This window comes from Jaculus jaculus, chromosome 1 (genome assembly GCF_020740685.1).
Source record: "Jaculus jaculus isolate mJacJac1 chromosome 1, mJacJac1.mat.Y.cur, whole genome shotgun sequence".
Lineage (NCBI taxonomy): Eukaryota > Metazoa > Chordata > Mammalia > Rodentia > Dipodidae > Jaculus > Jaculus jaculus.
The window spans coordinates 335,965,193-335,981,910 of record NC_059102.1 but is presented as its reverse complement, the minus strand read 5'-3'; the positions used below and the strand labels follow the sequence as shown (position 1 = coordinate 335,981,910).

The window sequence follows — 16,718 nt, the reverse complement described above, 5'->3', positions numbered from 1 at the left end:
GCCGCCCCGCCCCTGCAGCCTACGGAAACCTAGGTGGGACGGCGTTGCCCTCCCTCCCCCAGGCCCCCCGCCGCCCCGGGGGTTCCCCCTGACTTCTGCAGTCCCCCCAGGCCGGCCTCCCTCCAGGCAGCTTCCTCCGGGGCTCGGCCCCCGCCTCTGCAGACACGTCCCCCAGCTACCCCGAGCGCAGCGCGCGACCTTCTCCCGGGTCTGCAGGAGGAGCTCCCGCGGCCCGGCCGGCATTCCTGGGATTCCAGCGCTGTGACGTCCCCGCGGACCGCGCGCCCGCAGGACGGCCGGGGAGCCCGGGACGAGCGCGCGGTTCCGCCTGCGCGCCCCCGGCCGCCTTCCCGCGCCCCGCGCCCGCCCTCCCCACCTCCGGCCCCCGCGCGGAGCAGCCCGGCCCCGGGCGGGGGAGCGCGGCGGCCGGCGCCTGCTCGGTCCCCTCCCACTCGCGCGGCCCCTGCCTCCGCCTCCGCCGTCCTCGTCGCGGCCGCTCGCGCTTCCTGGCGCTCCGGCTAGCCCGGCCGCTCGGCTCCGTCCTTCCCACCTCGTCCGCGCCGGCGGGCCGGTCCTCCGGGAGCCGCCGACGCCCAGCCCTCCCTGCCGGCGCCCACCGCCGCCGGTCGCCCCGACGGCCGTGCTCCGGTTCTCGGCCCTCGCCCGGGACCCGCGCGTCCGGCTCGGCTGGCTGTCCCGGCGCCCCTCCTCCGTCCGCCCCCGCGGGCCAGCGGCGGGGACGCGGGCTCCGCCGTCGTCAGGACCGCATCCCCGCGCGGGACTCCGGGCACCCCGGGGACGCGAAGGCAGGTAAGCCTGGCGGCGGGGCGGGGGCCGGGGACGAGTTGCGGTCGGGGTCCCGGGCGCCTGCGAGCGCCGCGGGCGCGAGGTGCCCGCCGGGCTTTGCCTGGCGCGGGGCGCACGCCGAGTCCGGGCGGGAGCGGGAGGCGGGCGCGGTGCACCCCCGCGCCCTGTGCCCGCCTCCCTCCTCCTGTGTGCGGAGAAAGCCGGGGGCCCGGAAGGGGCAGCCGGAGGTGCCCGCTGCGCAGGGGCCAGGGGGTCCTGAAAGACCACGGCTTTGCTGCCGCGCTAGCGGGCAGGTAACGCTGCGCGCCGCCTCCGCCCCGCGCCCCCCGTCGGACGGGATTCGGGAGGTGGAGGGGTCTTGGTGCCCCACCCCACTAGGCCCCAGACGTGTCACCCAAATCCTGGCTTTCTTGGCTACTACTTGGGTGGTCGGGCAAGCGCCTAGGGAAAACTTGTGGCCACGTCATTTCAGACCACCTTTAACTTTTCCAAGTTCTTGCTATCAACGACCCCTTCCCTACGTGAGCCCCCCTCCCCACTCGAGTTTGGGTTTTGAATTTTCGCAAGTCGGTTTCCTACCTCTGCGTCGCGAGTGAGCCGCGGGGTGCGCCCTGCTGCCTCCCTCGCCCTCGCGCGGCCTTCGGCGCCTGTCATCCCCACCCCCCATCCTCACCATCAATTTGAGGAGATTGTAGGGTTTCGACTTCAGTCTGCCTGCCGAGGGGACTGGCTGTTACAGGCTCCTGCTGGAGGTGAGCAGTCTCCAGGCTGGCGACTGCGGGCATGTTTGCAGAGGCCACCCGCGTGTTGCTTTCTTGAAATGGATTCCTCCCTCCCCTCAGTCATCCAGCACACCCCGCGTGGGGCTTCTGCTCCGCCGGGAGGTCGCAGCGGAAGCCCGCGGTGGGTGCCTGGAGGGAGAGGGGTCTCTGAGGGTCTGAGGAAGGCTGGCGGGGGCGGGGTAGGAAAGGTGCGCCTTGCTCCTCCAGGGCCGGGCGGTGCTCAGCTGGGGGAGTAAGTCCAAGAGTGCAGTTCAGTCGACAGAACCGCTTGGGCAAAGTTAGCAGGACGAGGACCGAGAAGTCTTGGCTGACTACCTGGTGGCACTGGGGATGTTTCTGAGTAGGCTGGTGTGATGTTTTGACTTACTGTCCTCCCACCTCCCAAACACACACACACACACACCCACACACACCCCAGAAGGCTGTTACACACTTCCAGGAACTGTGAGTAGCTTCCAAGGAGCAAAAGGCTCCCTTTGGACACTGCCATTCCTTCCACAGTCCACTAGGGAATGGCCGTCTAGGGGCACTAATTGACCCATGGTTGTTTCTTTTAAATGGTATGGAATCCCTTTAAAGAACCACTTGGTGGTGGTGCGTGGTGACAGTCAGAGAGAACAACAGGCCTGTACGAAAGTCCCCTTAGCATTTGCCACAGGTTAACACTGTGCCGTGGAATTGACGGCTCTCTTTTCCCTTCGGGACCTGAGCACAGAACTCAGGGCCATGAACTTGCACTAAGGAGTATCACTAGCTCTGTGACAGCTTTCTTGGGCAATAGCTAAGTGGCCTAATGTCTGAATGGGTGACCACAATGTGTAGCATTGGTTCAGGGGCACGACTGTATGTCACAGCTCTCTGCTTTAAAATGCTGTCGTTGTTTTAGCAGAGTTCCTAAAGTGTTCATTTCTTTTCTACGAGCCTTTATGAAAACTGAAAACTCTTGCATATTTGTGGCCTAGTAGCCCAGGATCTAGCCTTTTGCCTGGAGAAGCTCCCCATGGTACAGGAGGGATTGCCCATGGTCCACTTTCCCAGGGTCCTGTTCGCTGGGTTGAAGTGTATTCCTAGTGGCTGATTCCTGGCCAAGGTGGTAGATTCTTAGCTTTTAGTGGCCTCAGGCTGCTCAGTAGGAATAGGAGGGCATTACTGGCTTCCTGCAACTTGGGTTGCTTATGCAAACCCCTCTTCCAGCACCATTTCTGATCTCAAGAAAGCCCCTTGATGGAAGCGGCTTGAAGGTGTGTGTGGGACTTGCATGTGCGTAGTGACCACTAAGATGCCCTTACCTGCAAGTGCCAGGGCTCTGCCCAGGTTCTGTCCTTGGCTGGCTGTCATTTTAAACACTGGTTACTCAAGTTTGTGGCACTTTACTGCGTGGCCAAATGTGAGGGAAACCACCACTTAGAGCAACTATTTTAGTATGCAAGAAACCTGAGGAATTTAGGGGAACCTTAGAACTTTTGGGGGACTTCTTCCATGCTGAGAATAGATGAGAAGCGGGCCAGTAGGTAGAGGGTCCTTAGGTCCTGCTGTCCGGCTGGCTTAAGTTCCCTCCAGATCCGCAGATATCAGCTCTTTGGTCCCAAGTTGAGATCACCTGGGCTCCAGGGCCCCATCCTTTCTGAACAAGAGTTCCCTCACATTCTTGCATTTGAGCTTTTTCATTACTTACTCACCAAGTGCTGTGTGTTTTTAAAATCCACTCTGAGCCTCTGAACACTGCTAGGCACTTTGTTAGAGATAAGAGGGGTGGGGGGGGGTGGGGGGTGGAGAGATAAGGTGAAATACTTAATTAGCCAATTAAGGAATGAGGGGGAAACAAACTGCAGAGCTTTGGGGGGGGGGGGAGTTAATGTCTGAAATGAGCCTTTTGATCTTCCCTGACTGATTTAAATGGGTTTAACTTGCCCTTCCCCTGTCGTCCTAAGGAGGGCTTTGATTGAGTGGTCCCAAGAGTGGGCGGGACTAAGCGCTGCACTGTTCTGCTGGGAAGACGGGCGGGGTCCAGATTTAAGATTGTGCTACATAGCTGGACTTCAATTCCAGCTCTGCCACTTTTTAGCTGTGTGATGTTGGGCCAACTCCACAGCCTTTCTGAGTCCCAGTTACTTCATTTGCAAGGTGCAGTCAGGATCTAGCTTGCCAGGATATTTATGGAGAATTCATTGTAATGCTATATAATATAGCGCCTGAAAGACTAGGTCAAGAATGGCTATTTATATGTTGGGGGAGTTGTATGTGGCCATGAATGTGTTCTTTGTTACTTAGCGGCCTGAATTCACATGTGTGCCAACAGACACACAAAGCCCTGGCTTTGATTTTTTTTTTTTTTAGGACTATTGGCCCAAAGCAAACATGTTTGCTGGCAGCTGCCATGTGGCCCTTCACAGAGAAGGCGGTTGAGGGGACATTGCAGGTTTACGGAGGGACGTCCACCAGGGAAGGATGGCGGACTCCTTCTGCTCACATGCTCCTTACTATACAAGGGCTCAGTGTGCTATGTAAGGGTCTTTGCATTGCTAATGTTGAGACCCAGTTAATTAAAGGATGCTAGAATCCCTGCCTGGCTTTAGCGAGAGTGCCGAAGCTAGCTGCTCTTCACAAAGGAGTTTCTTTGCAGCCTTGATTTCCTTCTTTGAAGCCCCCTGACCGAGGCAGCCACAAGCCTGCGGAAGGTCTGCTGCAGGTGGCTTTCACTGGAGAAACCTAAGTATTTGACAAACATTAACTCATTGATCTTCTGGAAACTTCCCAGCAGGAGGGAGCATTGGAAGAAAGGAACTACTCATGAAGTGGCTGGAAGACAGGTGTGCAGTGTGTCTCGAGCAGAATGGATTACCCCAGATGTGGTTAGGTCTCTCACATGCAGGAGGCCAGTGTCTAGAGAAACGCAAGTCTAACCAAATTGTTCCAGTTGGGAGGAGAAAGGAAATCCATTCTTCCCATACTCAGCGCCTTTACCATACCTTGCTTGTCTGCTGATTGAAAAAATAAATAATCCTGGATTTATTTATAATTGTGAATTAAAGGATATGATGCAGTGTTTGTGTGTGCGATAGTGTGGCCAAGCGGGAGTTGGGTTATAAATGGCACACTGATGTTGCTTTCCTTGCTTTTTCCTTTTGGTTCTCTTTTCCTTACTTTCCCTTTCTTGCCAAGCTTTTGTTTGACTTGCTTCTTTGTCTTTGTTATTAGAAGAAACTTGCACAGCCATTCATAGGTCAGCATTATTTGTGAAGTTTCGTATGTGCTAGTTTAACTTACTTCCTTGGTGTGGGGGCATAAAATTAGGCCCAGGTCAAGAGTGGCATCCATAGGGCTGGAGAGATGGCTTAACGGTCAAGGTGCTTGCCTGCAAAGCTAGAGGATCCCAGTTCAACTCTCCAGGACCCACATAAGCCAGATGCACAAGGGCGTACATGTATCAGGAGTTCCTTTGTAGTGGCTAGAGGCCCTGGCATGCCCATTCTCTCTCTCTCTCTCACTCTCTGCCTCTTTCTCTCAAATAAATAAATAAACAAATAAATTAATCATATATATACATATATATATATGTATATATATATATATGTAAAAAAGAGTTGCATCCATGGGCTGGGGAGATGGTTCAGTGGTTAAAAGTACTTGCTGTGCATGCCTGATGAATGAAGTTTGGGTAGAATCCATTGGAGTCAAGCCAGATGGCCACTGGTGGTGCACTTGTCTGTAATCCCAGTGTGCCTATAGTAAGTAGTGTGTGTTGGGAGGCGGAGAGGCAGAGTCAGAAGAATCTCAAAGCTCAGAGGCCAACCAACAGTGGCAAAATGAGAGAGAGTGTGCCAGGTTGTTCTCTGCCTTCCACACGCACCACATGCGCACGAACACACAAGAGTTGCTTTGTGAGCCCAGTGCCCTTGCTGGCCATCCCATAATGCCAACAGAGCACAAAGGGGTCTGGTGAGAAAATGGGAAAGGGGTCCCTTGGAGGTGTAGCCTCCTGTAGGTAGCAAAAAGTCCTCTTCACCTCGATAAGGATTGAGGTTTTAGTGTTGACCCGTACTCTGGAGTTAGGAATCCTTGCTGTGAACCACTGCCTCCACGTGCTTTTAGCTCAAAGGGTAAAGTTACTCATTGTTGAAAATTATCAGGAGCTCCTAGGGCTAAGTATACATAGTGAATTTACCCTGTTTTTTTTTTTTTTTTTCTTTCATGCCCTTTCCCTCCAAGTTGAGCTGCGGCTGTGTATCTCAGACTTGCTCCAGAGCACAGCAGTGTCCTGGAAGGCGTGCTTGGTGAAGGTTGTGCTCCCCAGGCTGAGACCCTGTAGCCTAGAACGGGCCTCAGAGTTCCTCTTCCCAGTTGCTCCCTGGGAGGTTGCTCTGCCAGGTCCCCAAGCCAGCAGCTGCCCTTGGAGAACCACGGGGCTAACAAGTCTTGTTCCGGTCCACTTACCCCTGAGCCTCAGACTTTACTGTATGGTGGTGACTACTGAGCTTTCTTTTTCTTCCTGTTTTTTCGAGGTAGGGTCTCACTTTATCTACTTCAGGCTGACCTGGAATTCACTGTGTAGTCTCAAGGCGATCCTCCTACCTCTGCCTCCCTAGTGCTGGGATTAAAGGCATGCGCCACCATGCCTGGCTTGTGACTGAGCTTTTTCACTGGCTTAAAAATTTTTTTTTAAATCATTTTACTTATTTATTATTAGATACAGAAGTACAGAGGGACAGAGGGCAAGAAGGAGAGAGAATGGACATGCCAGGGCCTCTAGCCACTGCAAGCAAACCTCAGACACATCTGCCATGATGTGCATCTGGCTAACGTGGGACCTGGAGAATTGAATCTTGGTCCTTAGGCTTCACAGGCAAGTGCCTTAACCGCTAAGCCATCTCCAGCCCTGCCTTTTTTTTTTTTGGGGGGGAATTTATCTTTTTTTTTAAATTTTTTAAAAATTTTTATTAACATTTTCCATGATTATAAAATATATCCCATGGTAATTCCCTCCCTCCCCATTTTTTTAAAAATATTTTTGTTTATTTGAGAGAGAGATAGAAGTAGAGAGAGAGAAGGGGCATGCCAGGACCTCCAGTTGCTGCAAATGAACTCCAGACACATGTACCACCTTATGCCACTGGCTTATGTGGATCATGGCTAATAGAACGTGAGTCCTTAGGCTTCTTAGACAATGCCATAACCACTAAGCCATCCTGCAGCATCCCCCCTTTCTTTGAGGTAGGGTCTTGCTCTAGCTCAAGCTGACTTGGAATTTACAATGTAGTCTCAGGGTGGCCTCGAACTCACAGCCATCCTCTGGCAGTCCACTGTGTTCCACTTGCTGGTATTCCAGGCGTGTGCCATCACACCCAGCTCATGGTCTTTTTGTTTTGATTTAACTTTTCTGTGACACAAGGTTTCAGAGCTCTCATGTGTCCTGGGCTAGTCTGGAACTCCCTATGTAACTGAGGATGACCTTGAATTTCTGACCCTCTTGCTTCTACCTTGGTTCAGGGCCTTGGGCATGCTAGTTAAACCCGCTGAGCTCCAGCTCCAGCTTTCACCACATTGCCCAGGATGAGTTTGTGGGTTGTTTTAGCACCACAGAGGATGGGCACTGCTTAATGTCCAGCTGGCCCTCGGCTCCTAACTAAGCAGGCCATGAGAGGCATGGATTTGATGTCTTCGCTGTAGTGCCGGTGGCTGGCTCTCATTTCCTCTGTACAAGCTGCCAATTTGGTTTACCCTACGCCAGTCTCTGAGTGTCCAGTGCTCTCCAATTTCCTGCTATGAAAACTGTTGCTTTTCTGTTTCCTGTCTCAACATCGCCTTACTGAGTTAGCTGCTCTAGGTGGCTACTTGGAATTCTTTTCAAGATGTTATTCTTTCCAAATTATCTTTTTAGCATACAAAGAAATGGGTGTCATTGTGAGGTCTGCAAACATCTATAGCTCTTCATTGTTCTTATCTAGTCTCCAACATGAAATTCTGTCTGAGCCCGCCCTTTTCTTCACCCCCCATGATAAATTAGCAGTCGTTAGTGACATCCTCCTGGCTCCACTTTGCTGCTTTTTCTCTATCTCCACTGCTGTGGGGTTGTCCCAAGAGAACAGGAGCTGTCTTGCATGTACTCTTTTTAAAAATATTTTATTTATTTTGCGTGTGTGTATGAGACATACACTCAGAGAATGAGTGAATCTGGGTACACCAGACTCCAGATGCATGCACCACCCTGTGCATCTTGCTTTATGTGGGTCCTGGGGAATCAAACCTAGGTCCTTTGGCTTTGCAGGCAAGCAACTTAACTGTTAAGCCATCTCTCCAGCCCTTAAAAAATATTTCATATACTCTTTAAGGACTGTGAGAACAAGTGTTTTTTTTGGGGGGGGGGATTTCCAGGTAGGGTCTCACTCTAGCTCAAGCTGACCTGGAATTCACTCTGTAGTCTCAGGGTGGCTTGAACTCACAGCGATCCTCCTACCTCTGCTTTCCAAGTGCTGGGATTGAAGGCATGTGCCACCATGCCCGGCGGGCACGAGTTTTTAAAACCACAAGTTAAAAAAATCTTTTTAAAAATTTTAAAATACTTATTTTACAGGGGAGTGGGGAGAAAGAAGCAGAAGAGAATGCGTGTGCCGGGGCCTCTAGCCCACTGCAATGAAGACAAGATGCATGTGTCACTTTGTGCATCTGGCTTACGTGGGTCTTGGGGAATTGAACCTTGGTTCTTAGGCTTTGCAGGCAAGTGCCTTAACTGCTAAGCCATCTTTCCAGCCCCCCAAACCTGTTTTTAAAAATTTTTAATTTATTCTTTCATTTTTTTTTTGAGACAGAGAGGGGGAAAGGGAGAGAGAGACAGACAGATAGAATGGGCATGCCAGGGCTTCTAGCCACTGCAAATGAACTCTAGACACGTGCACCACCTTGTGCATCTAGCTTACATGGGACCTAGAGAATTGTACCTGGGGCCTTAGGCTTCCCAGACAAGCACCTTAACTGCTAAGCCATATCCCCAGCCCCCTGAAATCTGATTTTTTTTTTTTTTTTTTGGTTTTTCGAGGTAGGGTCTCACTCTGGTCCAGGCTGACCTGGAGTTAACTCTGTCATCTCAGAGTGGCCTTGAACTCATGGCAATCCTCCTACCTCTGCCTCCCGAGTGCTGGGATTAAAGGCGTGCACCACCACGCTCGGCTCAAAATCTGAATTTTAAAAAAATATTTATTTATTTATTTGAGAGAGAGTGAGAATATGGGCATGCCAGGGCCTCTAAGCCACTGCAACTGAACTCCAGATGCATGCATCACCTTGCGCATATGACTTTTTGTGGGTACTGTGAAACTGAACCTAGGTCCCTTAGGCCTTCCTGGCAAGTAAGTGCTTTAATCACAAAGCTATCTCTGCAGCCTTGTTTTTTAATGCTAATGTCTTTTAAAAAATATTTTAGGTTGGGCATGGTGGCGCATGCCTTAAATCCCAGCACTCGGGAGGCAGAGGTAGGAGGATCATTGTGAGTTCCAAGGCCACCCTGAGACTACATAGTTAATTCCAGGCCAGTCTGGACCAGAGTGAGACCCTACCTCAAAAATCAAAAAAAAAAAAAAAAAATATATATATATATATATATATATATATAATTTTTCTTTACTTATTTGACAGAGAGAGACAGAGAGGGAGAGGGAGAGATAGAGAGAGAATGGGTGCGCCAGGGCCTCCAGCTACTGCAAACGAACTCCAGACACGTGAACCCCTGTGCATCTTGCTATTGTGGGACCTGGGGAATTGAACCTGGGTTCTTTGGCTTTGCAGGCAAACACCCTAACTGCTAAGCCATCCCTCCAGCATGCTAATGTCTTTTGCATCTTGCCATTCCAGTAAGTTTCGGCTACATAGACTACCTACCTACCTGCACACCTGCTTCTCCTCTGTGTGCAGCACCCCTCACCCTGGCTTCTTACCTCCCGCTGCATATCACCCCTTCCCTGAGTGAGTGCCTGCTCACCCACTCCTGCCCACTTTCCCTGCTACTGCTTCCCCCAGCCAGTGAGGCATGCCTCTCCCCTTCTCCCCTCTCCTCTCCTCTCCTTTTCTTCCTCCTTTCTTCATTCTTTTTTTAACTTTTTTTTAAATTAATTAATTAATTTATTTATTTGAGAGTGACAGACACAGAGAGAAAGACAGATAGAGGGAGAGAGAGAGAGAATGGGCGCGCCAGGGCTTCCAGCCTCTGCAAACGAACTCCAGACGCGTGCGCCCCCTTGTGCATCTGGCTAACGTGGGACCTGGGGAACCGAGCCTCGAACCGGGGTCCTTAGGCTTCACAGGCAAGCGCTTAACCGCTAAGCCATCTCTCCAGCCCTTTTTTTAACTTTTTGCAAGCAGAGAGAGAGAGAGAGAAGAGAGACAGAGAGAGAATGGGCATGCTAGGGCCTCTGCAAACAGACTTCAGACACACGTGCCCTTTGTGCATCTGGCTTACATGGGTCCTGGGGAATCAAACCAAGGTCCTTTGGCTTCACAGGCAAATGCCTTAACTTCTAAGCCATTCTCCATCCCTCCTTTTTCCCTTCTCTCCCGTTCTCATTGTGTCAGGGTCTCAGTGTATACCCCAGGATATACAGCCTAGACTAGCTTCTGGCTTGAGATCTTCCTGTTTCAGCCTCCCAAGAGGCGGGATACCCAGCTGTCCTCTGCCACACTGGGCCAGGTATGCCGTTCGTTGCCCCACAGCACTTTGAACTTAACCTGCCCTGGCAAGTTTGCCCTATCTGCACCTGTTCACTTCTTTGCCTCCTCTACTGGGGCATTACCTACTCTGGGTACGGGCTTTACGGGGTCTCATTCTGTGTGGGAGCTGGCTGGTGGCTAGTGAGCTGGCTAGTGCACATTGCCACTGCCAGTTTGCAGAGGACGAAGTGAAATATAGTTACTTATTTTTTGGCATGTGTGCAGTATATGTAGTGTGTATATGGTATGTGTGCCCTGTGCACACACATGTGGAGGCCAGAAGAGAACATCAGATGTCCACCTCTGTGGCTCTTTCTTGCCGTTTTGTTGAGACGGAGTCTCTCACTGAACGCGGAGCTGCTGTTTTCGGTGAGGCTGGCTGACCAGCCAGCTTCAGCAGTTCTCCTCTCTCCGCTTCCCCCAGGGTTGAGCTGCAGGAGTGGGTGGCCAGGCTCTGCTGCTCGTGTGGGTGCTGGGGGTCGTGGGGGTCGGGGGTGGGGTCCTCTTCGGCTGCACACACACCTGCTGAGCTCTCTCCTCAACTGCAAAGATTGTTTTTGATATTATTTTTTTGGTTTTTAAAATTTTTATTCATTTGAGAGTGACAAACAGAAAAAGAAAGAGGGAGAGAGAGAGAGAGAAGGGGCGCGCCAGGACCTCCAGCCACTGCAAGCGAACTCCAGATGCATGCGCCCCCCTTGTGCATCTGGCTAATGTGGGTTCTGGGGAATCAAGTCATGAACCGGGGTCCTTAGGCTTCACAGGCAAGTGCTTAACCGCTGTGCCATCTCTCCAGCCCTGAAATTAGTTTTAGAATCAGTGAATGAATGTCTTCGTGCAGTGTGGACCTGAGAGTCAGGAGTCCAACCTGTCCAACGTATTATCTGTTCTCTATTGAAGTTACTAGTCCCTGGGAAAACTCCATCTTGCTAGTGATCGAATATGATCTTCAGGATTACAGTCCTCTCCGTGGTGTTACACATCTTTTGTTTGTTCGTGTGAGGAGACTGATCACATTTGTCAGATACCATGTAGTTACTGATAATATGGTTCTTAATATTCTGATTAAGTTAGACTCTTCAAAAAATGTGATCATAAGCGGGCATAGTGGTGCACCCCTTTAATCCCAGCACTCGGGAGGCAGAGACAGGAGGATTGCCATGAGTTCGAGGCCACCCTGAGACTACATAGGTCAGCTCTGGGCTAGAGCAAGACTCTACCTTGAAAAAACCTAAAAACAAGCAAAACAAACACACAAAAAAGCATGATCATGTTGTTTCTCATTTTTTTTTTAAAGATATTTATTTGGGAAGAAAGAGAGAATGGGTGCACTAGGACCTCCTACCTCTGCAAACGAACTCCAGAAACAGACATGTATCACTTTGTGCCTCTGGTTTTACGTGGGTCCTGGGGAATTGAGCCCAGGATATTTGGCATTGTAAGCAAGCGTCTTTAATTGCTGAGCCATCTCCAGCCCCATTCCCTCATTTCCAAGCCCTGTAAATAGCCCAGAGAAGTTAGCAAGTAGGAATATTTGAGGATCATTGTGTTTTCAGATTAGCTCTACATCAGAATATGATTTGTCTTTCTGAATTAAAACAAATATTTATTTTGGATATATAGATAGACAGAGACAGACACAGAGAGAGGGCATGCCAAGGCCTCCAGCCATTGCGAACAAACTCCAGATGCATGTGCCACCTAGTACATCTGGCTTACGTGGGTCCTGGGGAATTGAACCTGGGTCCTTAGGCTTTGCAGGCAAGCGCCTTAACCTGAGCATTGCTATCTTCTCTACATATGTGAGGAGGAAAGGACATTAGCGTCCTTCACTGTTTACCTTTAAACTGCTAGGTTTATCTATTTTTACTTGTTTTTACAAGTGGTGTACGTGTACATGTCTGTGTATGTGTGCAGGTGCACGTGGAGCCCAGAGGCCAATGCCCGTGTCTTCCTCAGTCACCCTCCACCTCATTTTTTACGCTGTTTCATTGGACCTGCAGCTCACAAGTTCGGCCAGATTAGTTAGCTAGCAAGCCTCAGGGGTTTCCTGTCTGCCTTTCCAGGGTGTGAGTACAGAGGCACACCACCACACCCAGCTTTCACGGCTGCTCAGTATCCAGCTCAGGTCCTCGTGCTGGTGAGCTAAGCCCCGTCTGGGGCGCAGTCTCCCGGCCCCTTGTAACTAACTGCAGGTGGAGTAGAGAGAGGGACGCAGGCTGTTCTGCTGACCTGTGCATGAATGACCAAGGTGGGTTTCTTCACTTAGAGGATTAAGTGGGGATGACATCATCAGTGTTTCCCTAAATCACAAGATTGACATTTTGGGTTTTTAAGTTAAAAGATTTAACGCAGATTTCATGGTCACGAGCGTGATTCATCATGAATTACATACATACTTAAGCTCGGTGCGTAAGGTCTCCACACATAACCTCCAGACGGACCCCTGATGGCTTCAGATTTATGTCCCACTGTTCCTGGGCTCTGCCAAGCTGCAGGTGTTTCCTGAACAGACCCAGCAATTCCCTCTGATGGTCCTGCTGTTTCTGACTCTGGCATCTTAACGCCCATTATTCCCCTCTAAACTGTCCCTCTGGCCCTCTTAAGCACCTCTTTCCCTGGGTGGGGACAGGCTCTTCTGCTGTCAGCCTTTGCCTCCCTGGTCCTCGGTCCTCGTGTCCAGGTGCATCCCGTCACCACTCCCTCGGTCCCGTCAGCCTGTCACCTGCCTGGGACCTGTCACCTTCTTCTCCAGGGTCCTTCTTTTCTGGTGTGGTCACCTGTAACTGCTTGCAGATCTCCCCCAGGCCCCGGCTCCTGCCTTGCGACAGTCCTTCAGTGACGATGGTTGTCACCTCCATGTTGTGTTGTCTCAGCTGTCCCCTATCCCACTGCTGGGACCAGACCTTGTCGACACTGCAGAACAAGTCTGCAGCTTTCAGTCTGTGCTTACAGCCTTTCTTGCCATGTCACACTGCTTAGGGATATCTGTGAGTCGCAAAGGCTTATTGAAGAGACTCCAGAAGGAGGAGCACTTGGCGTGGTAGTGGACGCCGTGGTAGTGGACGCTGGCATATAGATGGGCTGTTTTGTGTCCTGATCGATTTTTTGTTGTAGTTGTCATTTTGAAGTAGGGTCTCACTGTATTCCCAGCTGACCCACCTACCTCAGTCTCCAGAGTGGTGGGATTAATAGTCATTTTCAAGGACACCCAGAATGCCTCTGGTTGCACATGCACATCCCCCTTGCTAGTAGAGTATTCTGGGCTCTGTATAGCTCTTTTTTCCCCCGAACTTCAGGCTTTATTATTATACAGTAAGGAGGCCACACCTTTCCCACCCACACAGTTTCTCAACTGCTGCTACTCTGAGATCCCAGACAGCCCTGTGTTTCCATGTGGACTTTTGAAGACAAAACAACCAGGAAAACTGCATACCTCTTTAAAAAAATATTTTATTTATAAGTAGAGGGAGAGGGAGGGAGGGATGGAGAGAGAGAATGAATGAATGGACACACCAGGCTCTTTACCCACTGCAAATGAACTCCAGATACATGAGCCACTTTGTGCATCTGGCTTTATGTGGGTACTGGAGAACTGAACCTGGGTCATTATGTTATGTAGGCAAGCACCCTAACCACTGATCCATCTCTCCAGTTCTCTGCCTAGCTCTTGGTACCACCTCCTTCCCAGCGTGGCCAGCTGGCTTCTCCCTTAAAACATGTCCTGTCCTGTCTTCCCGCCACCTTCCTCCAGACATTCCGCATGGTTGAAACCTTGTTGCTTTGATGACTGATATTGTGGTTACTTCTCTCTTGAATTCTTTTTCATATCTGGTCCCATAATAACCTCCTACTCATTCTTTAATTTCTGGCATGATTTTTTATGTCTTGTCAGATATTTTATCTGACATTCTCTTTTTCATTATGAGGGAGAATTAAATGTCCCTCTCGTCTGTCTTTGCATTGTACTCTACCCACCCGTTCTAGAGTCCAGACCCTGCAATGAGGATGTAAACTCTTCTGCTCAGTCTGCAGTTCTCCGCTGCACCTCTTGAGCCATCAAGGGTGCGTTACGTATTAGCTTTTCCTGTCTCCACGAAGCTGTGAGCCCCTTCATCCTTGGGTTCTTGGCACTTGATGCAGAGATGTCTGTTACATGGCAGAGCAACTGATAAACAGAAGACAGAGGATACATTTTCATAACCAAAGTATTTATTTGAGAGACAGAATATGAATGAGAATGGACACTCCAGAGGCTCTTGCCTCTGAAAGTCAACTCTAGGCATGCATCACTTTTTGCATCTGGTTTTACATGGGTACTGAGGAATTGAACTCCAGCCCAGCGGGCTTTTGCAAGCAAGTGCCTTCAACTACTGAGCCATCTCTCCTGAGCCCTGAAGTTTTTTTTTTTTTTTTTTGGTTTTTTGAGGTAGGGTCTCACTCTGGTCCAGGCTGACCTGGAATTAACTCTGTAGTCTCAGGGTGGCCTTGAACTCATGGCGATCCTCCTACCTCTGCCTCCCGAGTGCTGGGATTAAAGGCGTGTGCCACCACACCCGGCTCCGAAGTATTTTTTTTAAAGCATGTCCAAAAACATCTTCAAAACAAAACTGAAAGGAAGATCTCTTGAGTTCAGCCCCTGACATTTTGACTGTAAATGCAGTGGACTTGCATGTGGATTTCCCAGTACAAACCTGTGATTCGTTTTAGAAACCTGCCTTTTCCATCTGCCTTTTGACAGTCTTTTGTGTCAATTCCATTCCCCTCCCCCTCCCTCCTCCCACACTGTGGAGCTTGTCGTGGACTCCTGTTGAGGTGCCCACATGTGACAGTGTAAGTGTGGAACTGGGCCAGGCGGTGAAGGGACACCCCTGGCTCACCCCAAGGGGTGTCTTCTGCCCTTCTTGCTCTGGCCGGTTGTTCAGAGCACCTGCTGGCTGCACTCTGTGGCATTGTCCCTCTGAGGAGCTGTGGTAGCCAGTGAAGGAGGAGCTCTGCTGATAGCCTTAGGAAGCGTGCACTCCTGACAGCCGGGTCGCTGGTGACAGCCCTAGCCAGCAATTAGGTTTCATTGAAGACTCCAGGAGGCAATTAGCATTCCTTCTGCCAGGGAAGAATGGGGATCCAGAGGGCATGCTCGTTGTCATTGTACACTTGGTGTGCTGTTCCGTGTGCGACGAAGGTACCCAGCTGTAAAGACCACAGGTCTCCAGACACTCCCTTGAGAAATGAGGCTGACTTTTAAATCCCCGTGTTTAAATGGAGGGTTCTATCGATGATCACACCCGCTGAGATGTGCTTTTGAAGTTAATGCACGTTAACATGATACAGACTCTCCTACTGAGAAGCAAGGGATCTGGTATGGGATATTACGTAATTATGTGAGCTCTGAGAGAAACAAAAGTGTGATTGATGTGAAATGAATTAAGACTCCAAAATAATGAAATGACACCTGATGTTCAGAGCACTGCTTCGGGGCTGAGGAGCTGCCCTGAGGATGAAGTGCTCTCCCAGGTGTGAGGACCTGTGCTTGGGTCCCCAGCACCCAGGGCAAGTCCGGCAGCATAGGGTGAGCACCTGTTATCCTCTGACCTCACGTGTGATCCTGTACATACACACATGCACACACACACATAAAAATAAACACTGAAGTTGAAAAAAAATTTTTTTTAATTTTTTTTTATTTTTTATTTATTTATTTGAGAGCGACAGACACAGAGAGAAAGACAGGTAGAGGGAAAGAGAGAGAATGGGCGCGCCAGGGCTTCCAGCCTCTGCAAACGAACTCCAGACGCGTGCGCCCCCTTGTGCATCTGGCTAACGTGGGACCTGGGGAACCGAGCCTCGAACCGGGGTCCTTAGGCTTCACAGGCAAGCCCTTAACCGCTAAGCCATCTCTCCAGCCCAAGTTGAAAAATGTTAAATGCAGAATTGAAGATTACATAAAGCTCCTGTTTGTGGTCCCTGCTGGATTTCTTTGGACAGCACTGCCTGGGGCGGTTGTCAAGCCAGACTTCAGAGCCCTGCTCCTTCAGTGATGCCTCTCAGCCCTGGGGGATGGGCATCAGCGGGTGCAGAAATGGAAAGTAGGTGCAGGTGGTGGCTAGAGGCAGCAAGCCTGACGACCCTTGAGACACGCAGCAGAGAGGCTAAGATCAGCCACGTTGATGTGGGACTTAGCCCTTGTCCAGCACTCCTAAGTGAATTATCTTCCTTGAGCCTTGCACCACCCTGAAGACTAAGTAGCCTCACTGGGCGGTTTTACAAAGGCGCAGAGAGACCAGGTAAGCTGCACAAGGTCTTACAGCTGCCGCATGAGCACTGGGTGCCACGGAACCCCGGTGGTGTGCCAACGGCAGGAGGCAGCTGAGTAGGACATCTGCCTTGAGCAGGGCTGTACTTGGAACCATTAAGGTCAGTGAACTTTTCCTG

At 50.7% G+C, this 16,718-nt stretch overlaps 1 protein-coding gene across 2 annotated transcripts in view; it reads left to right on the top strand.

Annotated features, from left to right (window-relative positions):
* The first annotated feature begins 786 nt into the window (after positions 1-786).
* Ptpn14 (protein tyrosine phosphatase non-receptor type 14) overlaps positions 787-16,718 on the top strand; it is a 195,716-nt gene continuing 179,784 nt past the window's right edge. The window contains exon 1 of one of the 2 annotated variants that reach the window (XM_045153649.1): positions 787-810. The gene's annotated coding sequence lies outside the window, so the exon portion shown is untranslated. Of the gene's footprint in view, positions 811-2,767; positions 2,831-16,718 lie in introns of those variants that run through there. The other variant, XM_045153646.1, reaches the window with a different exon arrangement.